The 19720-nt window shown below is 44.2% G+C and overlaps 1 protein-coding gene across 2 annotated transcripts in view; it reads right to left on the reverse strand.

Moving 5' to 3' along the window:
* Nucleotides 1-13074, reverse strand: part of LOC137300813 (probable G-protein coupled receptor 153) — a 65003-nt gene extending 51929 nt beyond the window's left edge. For both annotated transcript variants that reach the window (XM_067970071.1, XM_067970072.1), the window contains exon 1: nucleotides 12638-13074. The gene's annotated coding sequence lies outside the window, so the exon portion shown is untranslated. The remainder of the gene's footprint in view (nucleotides 1-12637) is intronic.
* Nucleotides 13075-19720: the final 6646 nt, after the last annotated feature.

Genomic DNA, 19720 nt, shown 5'->3' on the forward strand with positions numbered 1-19720 from the left:
ACTGAACTGGTTGATTTGATTAGATTTTGTGGTATTTACTATAATTTTGCTGCTGTATGTTATTTCATCTGTAAATAAATCTGACCAGGTAGTTTAGCCTGTATACATTGGTCTGGTTGGGCAGTGTATTTTTTTCCACCTTCTAAGGGGAACGTGGGGACCATCCCACACATTCTCTAGAGAGCAATGTGTCATAATTCAAGACTAATTGTAAAACTTACAGTACATTAACTTATTCATCTACCTACCTACCCACCCACCCACTCACCTACCCATCCACCCACCCACCCACCCATCCACCCACCCACCCACCCATCCACTCACCCACCCACCCATCCACTCACCCACCCACCCACCCACTCACCCACCCACTCACCCACCCACCCACCCACTCACCCACCCACTCACCCACCCACCCACCCACCCACTCACCTACCCACTCACCTACCCACTCACTCACCCACCCACCCACTCACCCACCCACTCACCCACCCACTCACCCACCCACCTATCCACCCACCCACTCACCCACCCACCTATCCACCCACCCACCCACCCACTCACCTACCCACTCACCCACCCACCCACTCACCTACCCACTCACCCACCCACCCACCCACTCACCCACCCACTCACCCACCCACCTATCCACCCACCCACTCACCTACCCACTCACCCACCCACCTACCCACCCACCTACCCACCCACTCACTCACCCACTCACCCACTCACCCACCTACTTACCTATCTATTTATTTATGTAAAAGACTTGCGCCTACTGTGTATCTCACACTGCAGATGACACACGTCCAAGTGTCATTAGTAGAAAGAGAAGAGAAAGCCTGTCATTTCCCATTGGTTTCTTCTGACCTCGAGCTGGAAATTTACAAGCACTTGCCAACCTGCAAACCTCCCTCACCTATGGCTATTAACCTGCAATTGACCTCAGAATGCACCTTTTTATAGCAATTAGAAAGTTGTGGATTAAAGGGATAGGCCAAATTAAACACAGCTCCACCATAGCAGCAAAATAATACATTGTTCATCTACATATTATAGCACCCCATCAATTATAAAGTAGCATATCATCTAATTTATCATTAACGATACGGTGGGAGATTTACTGACAGTATTAAAATACTGAAGGCCATCTCATTGATAACAATACGTCAGTACGGGATAAGGCCCCATAATACTAAAATACCAAAGGCTATTCCATCGATAACAGCACCTCAATGGAAGACAAGTCCTCATAATACATAAATGCTGAAGGGCATATCATCAATAACAATATCCCTAAGAAGACAGATGCCACAGTACTAAGATACTGCAGTCCATCTCATTCATTACAGCATCTCAATGGAACACGGAACCCATAATGCTAAAATACTGACGGGCATTCTCACTGATGACACCGCCAGAACTGTTTCATTTGTAAGACTTAAAAACATTTTCATTGCATGGCTTTCATTTTTTTGCAAAACCATGAAGCTGAATACTTCCTAACACAATGAGCGCAGAGCATGAAAAGCACAAGGCAATGGTTCTATTTTTAGTCAACTAGGAAGAAGGAGGCTAATCTACTCTTGCATTAAAAGATACTCTGGGCTTGCTGCAAAAACCTACTGCACTCCTCAAAGGCTTTACATTAAAGAATAGGTAATTTCTGAAGAAATTTTCTTGATTTAAAAAAAAAATTAAGCAGCAGTATAACAATCTCACAAGAACACTGCGACGTAAAGGCAAGGGGGGAAAAGACCCAAGTAATTTAAAGGGGGATACCTTTAAGCGAAATAATGATTAATGTAAAAGGATTGCAAAGAGACACGGGCTAATTCTAATTAATAGCAGCAGGATTGTGCCCTGGCTGGTTTCTTTTATCCAATGTTGTTTATTGTTCAGAGTTCCGTGTTTTAGTGGAGGAGACACTTTTAATCTCTTACGGTTCGATGGAGCGAGCGAAAATGCACGTGTACATTTAAAGCTACAGTGCTGCCTTACAAATGGAAAGTGCCAGTGAGATCCTGAAATGTCCACCAAGACTGATGCTGCAACGAAATCTATCTGTTTGTATTCATAACTGCAATTTTTTTCCACTCCTCTCCCCTCCTGAAGGTGTACAGTTCCACAGACTGCGCGTGTTCTCAGGTACTTCGGCTGAGTGGTCATTCTTCAAGTGAGAGCATCAACAGTGAGGCTATTCAACTGTGTTGAGCACCACAGCCAAACCCGAGAAAAGAAACTGCTAATGCACTTCAGCGCTGTACTGAGGGAGTGCCGCGCTGTCGGAGGTGCCGTTTTTCGGATGAGACATTAAACCGAGGCCCCGTCTACCCTCTCAGGTGGATGTAAAAGATCCCATGGCACTATTCGAAGAAGAACAGGGGAGTTCTCCCCGGTGTCCTGGCCAATATTTATCCCTCAACCAACACCTAAAACAGATTATCTGGCCATTATCACATTGCTGTTTGTGGGACCTTACTGTGCGTAAATTGCCTGCCTCCTTTCCTGCATTACAATAGTGACTGCACTTCAAAAGTGCTTTATTGGCTCTAAAGCACCAAGCATTTGGGGCATCCTGAGGTTGTGAAAGGCGCTATATAAATACAAGTCTTTCTTTATTTTAACAAAAAGACAGTTGCTGCCTCCTTGGTTGTCGGTTGCTTCCTAGTTTGTCCTTTCTCTTTCTGAGCTACATTTAAGAGTTGGCAGAGAAAGGGATGAAATTCTATAAAAACAGGTTTGAAACCATTACTATGGGCTCCACAGCCAAAACAAAGATCAACTTTAAAAGCAGGAATAAGACAGTACTGTACATTGTTGTACTCAGGTTTTGTAGCACGGGGGCTGAGTTCCAAAGCACTGAGCCAAAGAATGGTACAACGTGAGCTTTGATCCAAATTTCTCATGAGCTTCCAGACATGTTTTTGTCAGGAAATGGCAAAATTGAGGTCAAGCTATTTACCACAGTCAAGGAGGAAAGAGTTTGAGGAGGAATTAGTTGGGTGTCCTACTTCGGGAAGGATGTCAAGGCCAAAGAGTTAAGATACATGAAGATGATCCCAGCAATGATACTGGGGCTAAAAGGGTTTAATTATGAGGACAGGTTGCATAGACTAGGCTTGTATTCCCTTGAGTATAGAAGATTAAGGGATAATCTAATTGAGATATTTAAGATGATTAAAGGATTTGATACGGTAGAGAGAAACTATTTCCTCTGTTGGGGGAGTCAAAAACAAGGGGGCATAACTTTAAAATAAGAGTTAGACTGTTCAGGGGTGATGTCAGGAATCACTTCTTCACATGAAGGGGAGTGGAAATCTGGAACTCTCTCCTCCAAAAAATTGTTGAGGCCGGGGGTCAATTGAACATTTCAAAACTGAGATTGACAGATTTTTGTTAGGCAAGAGTATTAAGGGTTATGGAACCAAGATGGGTAAATGTAGTTAAGATACAGATCAGTCATGATCGAATTGAATGGCGGAACAAACTCGAGGGGCTGAATGGCCTACTCCTGTTCCTAGGTTCCTATGAAAATTTGCTACATTAAATGTACTATATATCTGTTGGTTGTGGCTGTACATTGGGATTGACATTAAAGTTATACTGTACCTCCCAATACATCTGGTACTGAAGTTAATACATCCAAGTGCATCTGGCACTGAATCTATAGCTCACACTCTAACACTGAATTAATTAAAAGCTTCCAGTGCATCAGGCACTGAAGTTCATATCTCCCAGTGCATGGGGCATTGAGGTTAATATTTCCTAGTGCATCAGGCTGTAGCTACCTCATCCTTGTACAATGTAAATAAAAGTTAATAGCCACATGCTGAAGTCAATATCTCCCAGTGCATCAGCCATGATCTAATTGAATGTCGGAACAGGTTCGAGGGGCTGAATGGCCTACTCCTGTTCCTGTGTTCCTAGATGAGAGGGTTTAGTTATGAGGAGAGACTAGAGAAACTGAGGACATTTACATTAAAACAGAGAAGGTTAGAAGAGATCTGAAGGAAATATTCAAAATTATTCAGGGTTTTGATAAGGTAAATCAGGATAAACTATTTCCACTGGTTAACAAATGAGTACCTGGAGTGCGTAAATTTAAAATCATCTCCAAAATAACGAAGGGAGAGATTAGGAGACTTGTTTTTACACAGAGGGTTGTTAAGATATGGTCCCCACCAGAAACAGTTGTGGAAGCAGAATCCAAATTGCTTTTAAAAGTGAGAGGGATAAATACTTGAAATAAAAGTTTTAAAAGTTATGAGGAAAAAACAGGGGAAGGAGACTAAGTGAATAGCTCCTTCAGAGCCCAATGACCTCTACACTGTACGATTCGATGAGTCTAGTCAGACACAGCTATTCTCGTACACCGCCTGGTACCTGGCACTGGCAGTGGGTAGAGGAAAGGTCAGTCTGCCCACCTCTTCAGCTGAGAATAACGTATGGAACAGGACATCGACAGAGTGAGGGGAGAGAAAATAAAATGCAGCTCAGTAGAAAAATTTCACCGGTGATCACTGCCTTTTTGTGCAAGGGCGGAGTCATTACTGAAATCTTCACACCTCGTTAACTTTTCACAATTTTAATTGGTCACATTTTTGTTACATTGCCTTCTTTTCTGTTTTGTTTAATCTCTGTCCTTATAGGCTCCCCGTGCCAGTCACATTTGAGCCACAGACGGTACCACCTGAAGAAAATATTAGTTTGTTTTATTTGTTCTGATGTTGGCAAGTCTGCATTTATTGTCCGTCCCATCTGCCCTGAGAAGGTGGTGGTGGGTCTTCTCCTTGAACTGTTGTAGACCTTGTGCTGATGGTCCTCCCACAATGGTGTCAGGTAGAGAATTCTAGGATATTGACCCAGTGACAATGAAGGAAGAGGGAAGATACGAGTCCAAGTCAGGATGGTGGGTGAGTTGGAGGGGAACTTGGAGATGATGGTGTTCCCACAACCTTGCTGGTCTTGTCTTTCTCAGTAGTAGCGGTTGCAAGGGAGGGAGGTGCTGTCATAGTAACCTTGGTGAGTTGCTGCAGTGCACCCTGTAGATCGCACATACTGCAGCCGCAGTGTTGGAGAAGAAAACTGAGGCAAGTACTGAAGATGTGAGATTTTGCCCAATCAGCGCCTGCGTTACGAGTGCCGACATATTGGCATCGCAGGCGTTCCAGGCGGACACCTAAAAGGGGCGTTAGACCCATTGCATATGTTAATTATGGGCTTAATGCCTGAAGGACCCAACAATTAGTGTACGATGAGCAGAGTAGGTGCTGGGCCTGCCTCACTCAGAATTCTTCAGCGGCTCCTGCGCACACCAACAAGAGGTAGTTTCAAAAAATAATAAACCTTCCTGTGGAGCCAGGAGGAGCAGGAGCGCTCCCCCAACTCCACAGTCATCGCGATTGCCCCCTCCCCTCATTGTCTGCTCAAACCCTCACCTTCCGCGACTTACTTTTGGGCCAAGCAAGGTTTGTGGCCTGACATTTGGAATGCATGAGCTGCCAGTGTAGGCATAAAATGTTAGTGAGGCCCGAGGCCCAATCTCGGGCCGGCACTGGCCTCTCGGTTGGGGCGTGCACTGCTCGTGCAGCCCAGACCAATTTGTACCTAGGAGTCAGTCGTGGCTCGGTGGTAGCAGTCTCGCCACTGCTGTGTTTCCTACATTACAGCAGTGACCACACTTCAAAAAGTACTTTGTTGCCTGTAAAGCGCTTTTGGACGTCCTGAGGTCGTGAAAGGCGCTATATAAATACAAGTCTTTATTTTTTAATGTTTGTATGCGGAAGATAGCTCAGAAATGAAGGTGTCATTCTTGATATTGGTTGAGTTAGAAGCCCTGGAACCACACAAGAGAGGAAACTGGCCTGCATCCCGCCTGGGCTAATGTTATTCTATAACTGGCGATCAGGGGGTGCATGAGAGAGCCGCTGCTGACTCGACCTTTGACCTAAGCCCTCCCCTCTGGGGATGCGCATCAGCTCCTCTCCTCTCCCTGACAACGTCCGCTGAATCTGACAGCTCTCCCTGTGGATAATCATGAGCATGAATCAGTATCGCAGCATGTGGGCAACCTCCCTTTTTATTCTAATGTACTCATTCTTTATCACACTGAAAGATCCAGGCCGGACAGGATTTTGACCCAACCCAAGTCATCAGAATCCTACTTTAACAAGAGTCCTTCAATTCACTTTTCATGTCTTGCAGATATTCTTTTAAGAGAGACATTCTGTTTAACAATAAATAAATAAATAAAGGAAATCCTTTTCTGCAAACCTTCTAAAGGGTTCTCCATAATTGCAGGGGTTTATTTTAACAGAAATTAAAACCAGACTCCAAACACTCCCTCCTACAGAAGATTGCAATCTCTAGCCCTTCTACCTCAGGATCACTATCTCATGTGAATGGTGTTGGTATTCATTCCAAACAAGAGAATGCAATGGCGGTAGGGCTTTCCCAGAATGCACCGCTTAGCTAAAAGCCCTCTACTAAAACTATACATGGTGCCGACATACTCAGGGGTCAAGGGAGGACAGCCATCCCCTGAAATCCATATCATGGACTCAGTTTGCCATTTTTAACCACTGGTTAATGACTCGCAACTGAAATCTCATCCCCATTGTGTCCAATGTTGACAGCACAGTTCATAACAGTTTCTGTTCACACGATCACACGATCATTATGGATGATGAAAGCCATTCAGCCATCTTAATTCATCCATCCAGAAGCATCCTAGAGTCCCCCAATGTAGCATTCAATTGTTCCTTAAATGATTCCAGGGTTCTTGCCTCTACTGCTCTATCTGGAAGTTTATTGCACATGCTGATCACTCTTTGCGTGATAAGGAATTTCCTGATAATCAGTCCGAATATTAGTGTTTACTAATTTGAGTCTGTGTCCCCTTATTCCACTCCTGCAATGTAATATAAAGTAAAATTCTGGGTTTACTTTATCCATTTCTTTAACCATCTTATCTGCCTCTAAAAGGTCACCTCAATGACCCCTTCTTTCTAGGATGAAAAGCCCAAGTTTCTCCAGCTTTTCCTCATGACTCAGGTCCCAGACGCCAGGGATCAGCCTCGTGTCTTGTCTCTGCACTGCCTCCATCTCTTGAATGTCTCCTTTGTTTCTTGATGACCAGAACTGGATGCATTAAAGTATCTCAAGCTCAAGTGCTCAGTCACAATAACATTGCGATGGGTGGCCTATCAGTTTATACAATAATATACACAGGTATTACAGGTAATATACAGAGTGAGGGATTTCCTGAGTAGGTTATACAGTATCCTGTAATGCACAGAATGACGGATACCCTGAGCAGCGTATACAGAGTCATGTAATATACACAGTGAGAGATACCTTGAGCAGTGGGACTTCAATTATCCATCATAATGGAAGGGACTGTACTCACAGATAATAGGAATTGGCAGATAATTGAGAGTCCCCAGATTACTGTACATGGTTGATTGCTATGCCTTCCCCACCCACTCGCCTGATACCTGTCCAGCAGCACTCACTTCCTTCCTCACCTTGGCAAAATCAGCAGGTACGGCAATAGCTGATCAATCAGCTGATCAGCTAACTCACAGTTCCACCAGGCACCCGTCCAACACTCTAGTCACTAGAAGTCAGCCAGAAACACTCCTTCACAGCCAACCAATGACCCCCGGAGGTAAGTGCTGAAGGCATTGTGCACTCATCTCCAGCGACACTTGCTGCAAAATCTCAGCCAAGTTGCTGACTATAAAGTCAATATGGAGCTTGTGAAAAACAAATTTAAACAGGCAGGCCCTAAGTATCTCATAGCGAGGGGTACCCTGAACAATTTATATAGTGTCATGGTATACATTCAGTGAGGGGTACCCTGAACAATTTATATAGTGTCATGGTATACATACAGCGAGGGGTACCCTGAACAATTTATATAGTGTCATGGTATACATTCAGTGAGGGGTACCCTGAACAATTTATATAGTGTCATGGTATACATACAGCGAGGGGTACCCTGAACAATTTATATAGTGTCATGGTATACATACAGCGAGGGGTACCCTGAACAATTTACACCATACATTGTAATGGATATCTCAAAGGCATTCTCTGAGCAGTTTTCTTTACCAAATACCTCAAGGAACTGCCTTTAGCAGTGTGTACAGTATCCAATTGTGCACACCTCAAGGGATACCCTCAGCAGTTTACATAGTATCCTTTACATCATAAAGTATTCCATTCAGTTTATTGAGTAATGTAATCTGCAGGCAAAGCGGGCATTGTACCAATGACAATGACTAATGCAACCTGTCAAATGGCTTCTACCAACCAAGGAAGCAGGTGTTTCCTAGCTGATGAATTCCACATTGAAACACAGCTGTTCACACAGTGACACATCACAACTTGGGGTCTGTGGAGCTCAGTACACTGATTCCGTGCAAAGGTTTGGCGAGTGTAGATTTAATTTTCTCTTTCTCTTTTTGCCTCAGGCTCCATTGAAACATCATAGAGATCGCAATTAGATAGAGCAAGATAACTCCCAAACTGAATATTGATCCTCTAGAACTTATAAAGTAGGCTGGCCAATTCCACCTTATGCCCTCCAAGTATGGAATCTCACAGTCCTCCTTGCATCCTCAGTGTATTGAAATGAAGACTTATTGCATCATCTCCTACTCTAACTCATTTTTCCCCAGAACCTCCTTACCTACTTCAATCTTTCTTTCCTTCTAAAATCTATAGACTTTTAAAATCCAAGCTTGGTGTTACTCACCTTGTGACTACTTTGTGACTTACCTTCCCTCCTCTTTTATTCTTCTTACATTTGGTGGTGTCCTGTACTAGGGATCTTGACCCATCAGCCAGGATTCTCAACAAAACATTGTACACCTGAGACATCAGCGGGTATTAAATGCTCTGGTTGGCAAGAGGTGTGTGCCCAACACATCTGGAGGTAATAAACCATACACCCAACACACACAGTCTTAATACATTGGAATCTATTAACCTCAATGTCTGTTGCACTGGGAGGAATTAACTTCAGTCCAGATGCACTGGGAAATATTGACTTCAGCACCATGGTTATTAACTTTGATTTATATTGTTACAAGGAGGACAGTCTGATGCATTGGGAAGTATTAACCTCAATGCCCCATGCACTGGGAGATATGAACTTCAGTGCCTGTTGCACTGGGGGATATTAATTCAATGTCAGATAGAGTGTGAGCTATAGATTCAGTGCGAGTTGCACTTGGATGTATTAACTTCAGTAATAGATGCATTGGGAGGTACAGTACAACCCCAATGTACAGCCACAACCAACACATATAATAAAGCCAAGCATCCCAAGGTGCTTCATAGGAACATAAGAACAGGAATAGGCCATTTAGCCTCTCGAGCCTGTTCCGCCATTCAATTAGATCATGGCTGATCTGTATCTTAACTCCATCTATCCGCCTTGGTTCCATAACCCTTAATACCCTTGCCTAACAAAAATCTGTCAATCTCAGTTGTGAAATTTTCAATTGACCCCCAGCCTCAACAGCTTTTTGAGGGCGAGAGTTCCAGATTTCCACTCCCCTTCGTGTGAAGAAATGCTTCCTGACATCGCCTCTGAACGGCCTAGCTCTAATCTTAAGGTTATGTCCCCTTGTTTCAGACTCCCCCAACCAGAGGAAATAGTTTCTCTCTATCAACCCTATCAAGTCCTATAATCATCTTAAACCTCTATTAGACCACCACTTAATCTTTACACTCAAAGGAATACAAACCTAGTCTATGCAACCTGGCCTCATAATTTAACCCATTTAGCCCCAGTATCATTCACAAAGGCACCAAGATTGAACACCAAGCAGGAATTAGGAGGTCTGCAGAGGTGACCAAACTTGTGTTTGAAGAGGTAGATAGTGAGAAGACTTTTGAAGGCAGGTAGAGATGCAGCAAGGTAGAAGGATTTAGGGAGAGAATTCCAGAGTTCAGGGACACGATGGATGAAGTCTCTGATACTGGTGGTGAACTGGGGGCTGCACAGTAGTCCAGGCTCACAAGTGCGAAAGGTGCAAGCTGGGATGTAGGGCTGGAGGACATTGCTGGTAAAGTTGAGTGAGATCATGGAGGGATTTATACATGCGGACAAGGATTTTGAAATCAATGCGCTGAGGGTATGGGCTCCTGTGGACGGTAATAATGACTGGGGCAATGAGTGAGGACTGAGTGCAGGAAAGGGTGTGGGCTTTAGGGCTCTGGGTGAGTTGGAGTTTGTTGTGTAGAGTGGAGTTCGGGAGTCTGGCTACAAGTCCGGTTTGGAAGTAACAAAAGGTGCCCGTGGAAGGGGGAGCGGGGACTGGGAGGTAGGTACTTTTTAAAAATTCATTCATGGGATGTGGACGTCGCTGGCGAGGCCGGCATTTATTGCCCATCCCTAATTGCCCCTGAGAATGCTTTCTTGAATCTCTGCAGTCCATGTGGTGAAGGTTCTCCCATAGTGCTGTTAGGAAGGGAGTTCCAGGATTTTGACCCAGCGACGATGAAGGAACGGTGATATATTTCCAAGTCGGGATGTTGTGTGACTTGGAGGGGAACGTGCAGGTGGTGTTGTTCCCACGTGCCTGCTGCCCTTGTCCTTCTAGGTGGTAGAGGTCGCGGGTTTGGGAGGTGCTGTCGAAGAAGCCTTGACGAGTTGCTGCAGTGCATCCTGTGGATGGTACACACTGCAGCCACAGTGCGCCGGTGGTGAAGGGAGTGAATGTTTAGGGTGGTGGATGGGGTGCCAATCAAGCGGGCTGCTTTGTCCTGGATGGTGTCGAGCATCTTGAGTGTTGTTGGAGCTACACTCATCCAGGCAAGTGGAGAGTATTCCATCACACTCCAGACTTGTGCCTTGTAGATGGTAGAAAGGCTTTGGGAAGTCAGGAGGTGAGTCACTCGCCGCAGAATACCCAGCCTCTGACCTGCTCTTGTAGCCATAGCATTTTTGTGGCTGGTCCAGTTAAGTTTCTGGTCAATGGTGACCCCCAGGATATTGATGGTGGGGGATTCGGTGATGGTAATGCCGTTAAATGTCAAGGGGAGGTGGTTAGACTCTCTCTTGTTGGAGATGGTCATTGCCTGGCACTTGTCTGGCGCGAATGTTACTTGCCACTTATCAGCCTGAGGTAGGGAATCTTCCGAAGGTGGAAATCAGCAATTCCAGGGATAGATTGGATGTGGGGCATTAACACTGGGAGGTATTAACCTCAATGCCCGATATGGCAGGAGGTATTATAATTAAACAATTAACATATATGTATATTGATTTCTAAAACAGCATGCACTATACATCAGCTATTCACATCAACAACAACTTGCATTTATATAGCGCTTTTAACATAGTAAAACATCCCAAGGCACTTCACAGGAGCCCCATCAAACAAAATTTAACACCGAGCCACATAAGGAGATATTAGGACAGGTGACTGAAAGCTTGGTCAAAGAGGTAGTTTTTCAGGAGCATCTCAAAGGAGAGAGAGGTGGTGAGGTGGAAAGGTTTAGGGAGGGAATTCCAGCCTGAAAGGACTCAACTTCTTTACAGCGACACTGATGAATGATCGTGGGCACCCATCTAATTTTTCTCTGAAATCCAACAGGTGGAAATAACTCTGTACATTTGTACTTTACCGATTTGGTGCAACTCGCATTTATCTTCTAATTAAGTGTTAAAGGGGAGGGGCGAGGAGGGAGGAGCCTGGGCTCATTTAACCAGCCCCTTCTGTCCTGCCGCAGGTGCAGATGGACCATGTCCTTTAAGGACCACAGCCAAGGGATGGGAGGGGGGGCTTCTTTCGTGCACGCGCATTCTCGGAAATCAAACCGGGCGCGTGCTTACCCACGGGCCCGCGCTCAGAAAAAACGCGGACACGAGCCTCAACGCCAAGAATGAAAACCAATACCACTGAAGGGGGGGGGGGGAAGGGAAGGCACATCCGGGGGCGCGACTGCCAAGTTAACGCGAGCGCGCTCTCTCGGGCACGCGCCTAATTGAGAAGGGGGGGAGGGGGGCGAGAACAACCAGTTAATTTCATGCAATTTCTGAAGGGTGCGGAGTTCCGCAAAGAGAAGATAGCACAAAAAATTAATCATATGAAATAATAATTGCAAATAATGAGGACTAAAGCGAAAGACTCGGTTTAGTTTGAAACTCTATGCATTTAAATACAGTGAATATTCAATAAATCCCAATTTATATTATTCAATAAATACTGCTACATTGTAATTGCAATTTTTTTTCAACGGTTGTTATTTATATGGAATATCTGCTATTTATATACATTGTATATTTCCCTCTTCCAACCCTATCGTTTATTATTTCATACGTTACATCAGTATTTATTTGGCCATTTAATTTAATGTATTTTGCTGAATCAACTTTGCCTTGGATTTATTTTTGGAGGGGGCCGATAATCCTGAAAAATAGTTTCTGGGAATCTGAAATGAGCAAATCCCTGTCATTTCTCTGCTAACATATTATTTAAATATTCAATCTCGAGAACTTTGCGTTGGAATCTTATCCCCTTATGTAAAAATAGTTCTGCATAACGATTTATAAATTAGGAACGGAGAGAAAGGGGATTTTTTAAAGGGAAAAAAAAAGGACAACACATCAATTTACCTCCAGAGAGTTATTTCAGCTCAGGGAGACCTCCAGCTTGACACGCTCACCCTGCATCAATTCTCCTTTATCTCCTTCGGACGACAAATCGCAGATCCAATATTTCCCCAACTAACTACAGCGATGCACAGGGATAAACACGGACGGGTGAGCAGTCACCCATCTGACAGAGCAACGTGTTAAAATACCGTTGAAATCAACATGAAATCATCACCGTGTAACTGGGCATCAGGCGAGACTCCCAGCTCCGTGCCTCTGCTCGAATCGCTAGTCAGTCATTCATTCCATCCACATACATGTATCCAAATAAAATGCGCCGGGTGGAGCCCCGGAATCTGTGTTCCCCCCTCTCTCTTCGCAAGTTCTGTTTTCTCCTTTGCACTGCCGAAGGGATGCAAAGGATTAAACATTTGCAGCCAGGGGTCGGCGGGGCTTATTGGTGAGTGTGGAGTCACGACAAAGGGTGGGGAGGGGGGTCGGGGGACTGGGGGGGGGGGGGTGGGGATAAAGTGAAGATCAAACCCACGCTGGGGGTGGGAGGGGGGTTCTCCCTTAAATTTTATTAAGCGCATGCTCAGGGAAATGTACTTAACACTGACATACGCACACACAGGACTTTCCCGCTCAACTTGCCTCGGAAATTCGTCTTGAGAGCGCTGATACCAGCAGGAGCTAGCATTTCTGGCGGGTGTTCCAAGATAGATAAAAGATGCATCGAGTGAAGCATCCATCCTAATTCTCCCATACCATTATCCCACCAGCCCACTGTACATTAGTCCAGTCATGGTAACTTGTGACCTGGTAGAGGTCTTTAAGATTATGAAAGGGTTCCATAGGGTAGACACAAAGATGTTTCCACTATTGGGGGAGACCAGAACGAGGGGCCATAAATCCAAGATAGTCACTAATAAATCCAATAGGGAATTCAGGAGGTACTTCTTTACCCAGAGAGTGGTTAGACTATGGAACTTGCTACCAAACTGAATTGTTGAGGCGACGAGCATTGATGCATTTAAGGGAAGCTAGATAAACACATGAGGGAGAAAGGAATAGAAGGATATGCTGATCGGGTTAGATGAAAAGGCTCTTCGATGAAGAGGCGGCTCATGTGGAGCATCAACACCAGCACAGATCTGATGGACTGAGTGGCCTGTTTCTGTATATTGTATGTAAAATCACAAGGTAGACAAAGGTGAAGGAAGCCACTTGGCCTATCATAAAAGATAATAAATCTTTTATTCATAATAAAAAAAATAACCTACACGCCTCACCACATTACCTTTCTCTTGAATGAATCTTAAGTTCCTACTACCCTACCCGACCCAGAAGACCACTCCAGTGTGGATTACTCTTTGTGTGATGATTAGGACTCAGCCTTGGCTCAGTTGGTAGCACTCTTGTCTCTGATGTCAGAGATTGTGGATTCAAGTCCCACTCCAGAGACTTGAGCACAAAATCTAGGTGCAGACTCGATGGGCTGAATGGCCTCCTTCTATGCTGTACCCTTTCTACGATTCTATGACACTCCAGTGCAATACTGAGGGACACTGCACTGTCGCTGTCTTTCGGATGAGATGTTAAACTGAGGCTCCGTCTGCCCTCTCAGGTGGACACTAACAAAATAAATATTTTTGCACTGGCATATAGTTCCCTTTTTTAACAGACATCTCCCTTTTATTGTGTAGCTCAACAAATTCTATTTTAACTTGGGGTCCTGGTCTGATTCTGTTGCTGACTCATTTTAGCTGAGTTATTGCATCTTGTTGGCTGAGAGGTATTTGCTAAATGGACCATGTATCATATGGACATTCAAAGGCATTACGTGATCTCACAGCAGTAGGTGAAAAGGGGCATATTATCTGTAACTTGCGTCCTTGAGAACTTATTCCTTACAGCCATTATACAGGGTCAGATAAAAGAGACAATGAAACCGCTGCTGGCCTTGATAACCTAGATTATAGCAATTAGTAACAATCAAACCTTCACTGGGAGATACCTCAGACACAGACACGTTATTTTTAAAGGGCAGCAGGTATCAGCTATTGAACATGCCCATGTACTCCGAAGGGGTGCAACCTGCATGAAAAGGAGAAAAAACTGCAAATGCTGGAAAATGAAATAAAAATCTAATCTCAAAAACAGTGTACATTTTGGGGACAAAGGTTATCGGTGCTGGAAAGTGGAACACGTCGTGATTTCAGACGCCCAGTGCGGGCATCAGGCACGTCCAGGCCTGGTGTGACACTGCCGTCTGCAGACTAAAGCTGGAAACACTCAATGGGTCAGTCAGCATCAGTAATGAGAAAAGACAGGTTACGATCTTTCAGGTGTGTACCCCTCATCAGAACGTTTTCTGTTTTTATTACAGGTTTCCAGTTTTGATTTTGCAGAGTCACGCTCCCTTTTACTCAAACAATATAGCCTATAAATTCGGCCGAGCTAGGGCATTAACCAGCCTACTAAGCCCCCAATATGGTGGACAGGAATTGCACCCACATTCAGGTGCGCCCCCAAATTTCTACCCTTATGCCTCAGCTACAGCTCCTTATGACACCATATGAATGAGGTTCTGAGCTAGACTGTCAACCAAGGAGCTGAGTTGAGAATGTGCAATCTCACTTCACATAGAAATCTCACAGCCAGCAAACAGCAGAGACTTCATCATATTACTCTGGGTGGTGATTTGAACCTAGGATCCAGAGGTGAAAGACCAGTGTCTAACCCACTGTACCACCCAGTCCTCCTCTTAAATACGTTTTACCATAAACTTAAAGGGAACTTTTAGTAAAACAAAGATTTTCTGATCTATCTTTAACAGTATGGTTAAATGGAACTGATATTGCTGGTTCGAAGGAACTTCTATTTAGACACAAACATAGACATTGAATTGTCTCTTTGTTGCCTCCCAGAAAATGCAGTGAGACGGCTGGAGAGCATATATTGCATAAAATAGAGGGTTTCAAAGTTTTCCATGTAGGGAGTACCTGCAAATATTGATTCACTCCTGGAGACCCTCTGCAAACAATAACACACCCCTGGGGACCTCCTGCACACACTAACACACTCCTGGGGACCTCCTACACACACTAACACACTCCTGGGGACCTCCTACACACACTAACACACTCCTGGGGACCTCCTACACACACTAACACACCCCTGGGGACCTCCTACACACATTAATACACTCCTGGGGACCTCCTACACACACTAACACACTCCTGGGGACCTCCTACACACACTAACACACTCCTGGGGACCTCCTACACACACTAACACACTCCTGGGGACCTCCTACACACACTAACACACTCCTGGGGACCTCCTACACACACTAACACACCCCTGGGGACCTCCTACACACACTAACACACTCCTGGGGACCTCCTACACACATTAATACACTCCTGGGGACCTCCTGCACACACTAACACACTCCTGGGGACCTCCTACACACACTAACACACCCCTGGGGACCTCCTACACACACTAACACACTCCTGGGGACCTCCTGCACACACTAACACACCCCTGGGGACCTCCTACACACACTAACACACTCCTGGGGACCTCCTGCACACACTAACACACTCCTGGGGACCTCCTACACACACTAACACACTCCTGGGGACCTCCTACACACACTAACACACTCCTGGGGACCTCCTACACACACTAACACACTCCTGGGGACCTCCTACACACACTAACACACTCCTGGGGACCTCCTGCACACACTAACACACCCCTGGGGACCTCCTACACACATTAATACACTCCTGGGGACCTCCTACACACATTAATACACTCCTGGGGACCTCCTACACACATTAATACACTCCTGGGGACCTCCTGCACACACTAACACACTCCTGGGGACCTCCTGCACACACTAACACACTCCTGGGGACCTCCTGCACACACTAACACACTCCTGGGGACCTCCTGCACACACTAACACACTCCTGGGGACATCTTGCACACACTAACACACCCCTGGGGAACAATCCACTTCAAAAATAATTCATTTTATGTGAAGCACATTGAGATATTTTGACAATGTGGTAAGGCGCTATAAAACACAAGACTTTTTTTTCTATATTTCAGTGAGAATATAGCAGAGTATTCAGCTAGAAAATTGGTCAAAATAGAAACCAAAAATGCTGTCTGCCAAATGTTAACTTGTCTTTCTCGTTTAAATCCTGACTGAATTGTGGTGTATTTCCAGCATTTATGTATCTATTTCAGATTTCCAGGATTCATGGTTTTTTTTAACTATAAAATGTGTTGATACTAGCAATTTATTTTTCTGTTCTTTCAGCAGTAGTTTCACAAAAAGCTGTGGCGGTTGTGAGTGAATGGGAATTACCAAAACATGGAGTGAGCTAGAGAATAATGTGTCTGTATCAATAATATATTAAAAGTCTTTTGTGTGTGTGTATAAATACTTTAGTACTTGTAAATAAATGGTGTATACAGTTATCAAAGTATCATAGAATCATACAGCATTGAAGGAGGCCATTTGGCCCATCGTACCTGTACCTGCTCTTTGAAAGAGCTATCCAATTAGTCTCATTCTCCCCTACTCTTTCTCCATAGCCCTGCAAATTTTTCCTTTTTAAGTGTATACCCAATTTCCTTTTGAAAGTTATTATTGAATCTGCTTCCAACACCCTTTCAGGCAGCGCATTCCAGATCATAACAACTCGCTGTGTAAAACAAATTCTCCTCATCTCCCTCCTGGCTTTTTTGCCAATTATCTTGAATCTGTGTCCTCCGGTTACCGAGGATGCAGATTTAAGATAATTGATGTATTTGATATTTTATGGTTTGTACTTTATATAAACTCCCTTTCTACAAAAACTAACTAAATGTTGATCCCTGTTGGGTTTAGACAGCAAGCCAATTCCACCTTCTAAGCTCCAAATATGCACCTTGCATTCCTCCTTCTCCTTGCAGTGTTTAAATAAGCTCGTCACACTATTGCCTTCTCTAACTCATTCTTTCCCAGCACCACGGAACTGCAGAGCTCCTCACTTCCTTTAGTCTTCCTTCTCTCACAGAGGGGTAGAATTTCCATGGGGGTATTCCCTGATCTCCCACCAAACCCTCGTGGAAATTCCAAAGAAGAATCTTCAAGCTTTTAAAACTCAAGCTTGATGTCACCTAACTATTACTTCTTAATTCACCTCAGCTTCACACAGTGGGAACTCATATTGGGAATTCGGGCACTGAGGTCAGCGCACTCGATTCACGGTCCACACGATTTTCCGTCCATCCAAATCGGTTGACTCCTGCGCCTGACTTGCACTCCCATTGCACAAAGCTCTGCACCAGTAGCACTAAAGAGTAAAGATGAACTCTTCCCCTTCTCAACCGTAGTGCTGTTCTGCACTCTAGGCCCTGACCTCCCTCACCTGGGTTTTTCCAATAAAAATTGCAAGCAGATAATTATGTTTATTACATTTTATTTTATTCATGAACCAAGATTGCTGCAGTGAACTGCAATGATTAATAAAAGTTAGTAATCTCTGTTAATATCTGTGAGTTCATTGAATGAATCAGATGGACTTTATTTGAAGCAAATGATTGAATATTTATAGTTTTTAATTTTAATATGCGCTACCAACAATTAACTTAGCTTCGTCCTGAAAGGATTACAGAGTTACAGATTCAGGCAATTATAAGCTGTATCGAGACTAAAATTTGTTAACAGCAGATTTAGCTCCACGCTGTAACACTTTCATGGGGCATTTCTGTGGGAAGGAAAGCTACAGCAAGCAGGGCAGAGGAAATCTGTCAGTTTTTAGAACTAGTCGATCTGTTAGGACAGAGCACGGCTCCTGGGCAGAGAACAGTCAGTGGCTGGCATTTTCAAAGGTTTAGGAGCACTGTGGAGTCAATTGTGCAGTCCTTACGTAACAGACACATCACTAACTCATATTTGACTAGTGCCAGGATCAACTCTGTGTGAAATGACCAGCGGATAGCTAGACAACACCTGACCATTACCAATAAATCTCTAAAACCTGACATGTGTTGCTTGGTTAACAAGAGTTACATCTGACTACTCGCAGCCTCACGTCTAGAGCTAAGGATGCAGTTTTTGGGCAATTGGCTTTCTGATCTCCGGAGCATGTGATGCATGGATAGCTCTTTCTCGGCCGGCACGGACACAATGGGCCAAATGGCCTCCTTCTGTGCCATAACTTTCTATGATTCTATAGTTATGGGTGACCTCTGATGAATTCATCTTTGACCAAGATCAATAGAACAGCAACTTATTAATGTAAAATTATAATTAAATTTAGCCCTTGATCAATACTGCTATTGTACATATCATTATTATATGGACATTCCATTGGGATTGCACTAACTTGACTCTTTAAAGTTGTCAAGTCTGATCAAACTTGGAACCTGGTAACAATTCTATTATTATGCCTGATGTCACACAGATTGTGTTCCAATCCCTGGGTGTTTAGTATTAGACAGATTTTGTCTGAGTGTTTAGGGACTTTATAAGATCACAAGATAGACACAGATGGGGGAGGCCATTTGGCCCCTTTTAGCTCATCTTTGCTTCTTCGACAGCACTTCCAAAACCCGCAACCTCCAGCACCTAGAAGGACAAGGGTAGCAGGTACATGGGAATAACATCACCTTCAAGTTCCTCTCCAAGTCACATGCCATCCTGACTTGGACATATATCGTCACCACTCCTTCATTGTCGCTGGGTCAAAATCCTGAAAATCCCTACCTAACAGCACTGTGGGAGTCCATTCACCACATGAACTGTAGCGGTTCAAGAAGAAGGCCCACCATCACCTTCTCAAGGGCAACTAGGAGGGGCAATAAATGCTGGCCTTGCCAGCGACGCCCATATCCCATGAATTAAATTTTAAAAATCAATCGAGAATACACAAAAACTTGTATTCTTGTCTCCTGAATGAATTAATTTAAGGTGTTTGCCTCCAATACTCTACTCAAAAGACAATTCCTAGTGTTGATCACTCTTTGCATGAAGAAGTTCTTCCTGACATCTGTGCTAAATTATCCTTTGACCAATTTTAACCTATGCCCTCT

This window comes from Heptranchias perlo, chromosome 32 (assembly GCF_035084215.1).
Source record: "Heptranchias perlo isolate sHepPer1 chromosome 32, sHepPer1.hap1, whole genome shotgun sequence".
NCBI lineage: Eukaryota > Metazoa > Chordata > Chondrichthyes > Hexanchiformes > Hexanchidae > Heptranchias > Heptranchias perlo.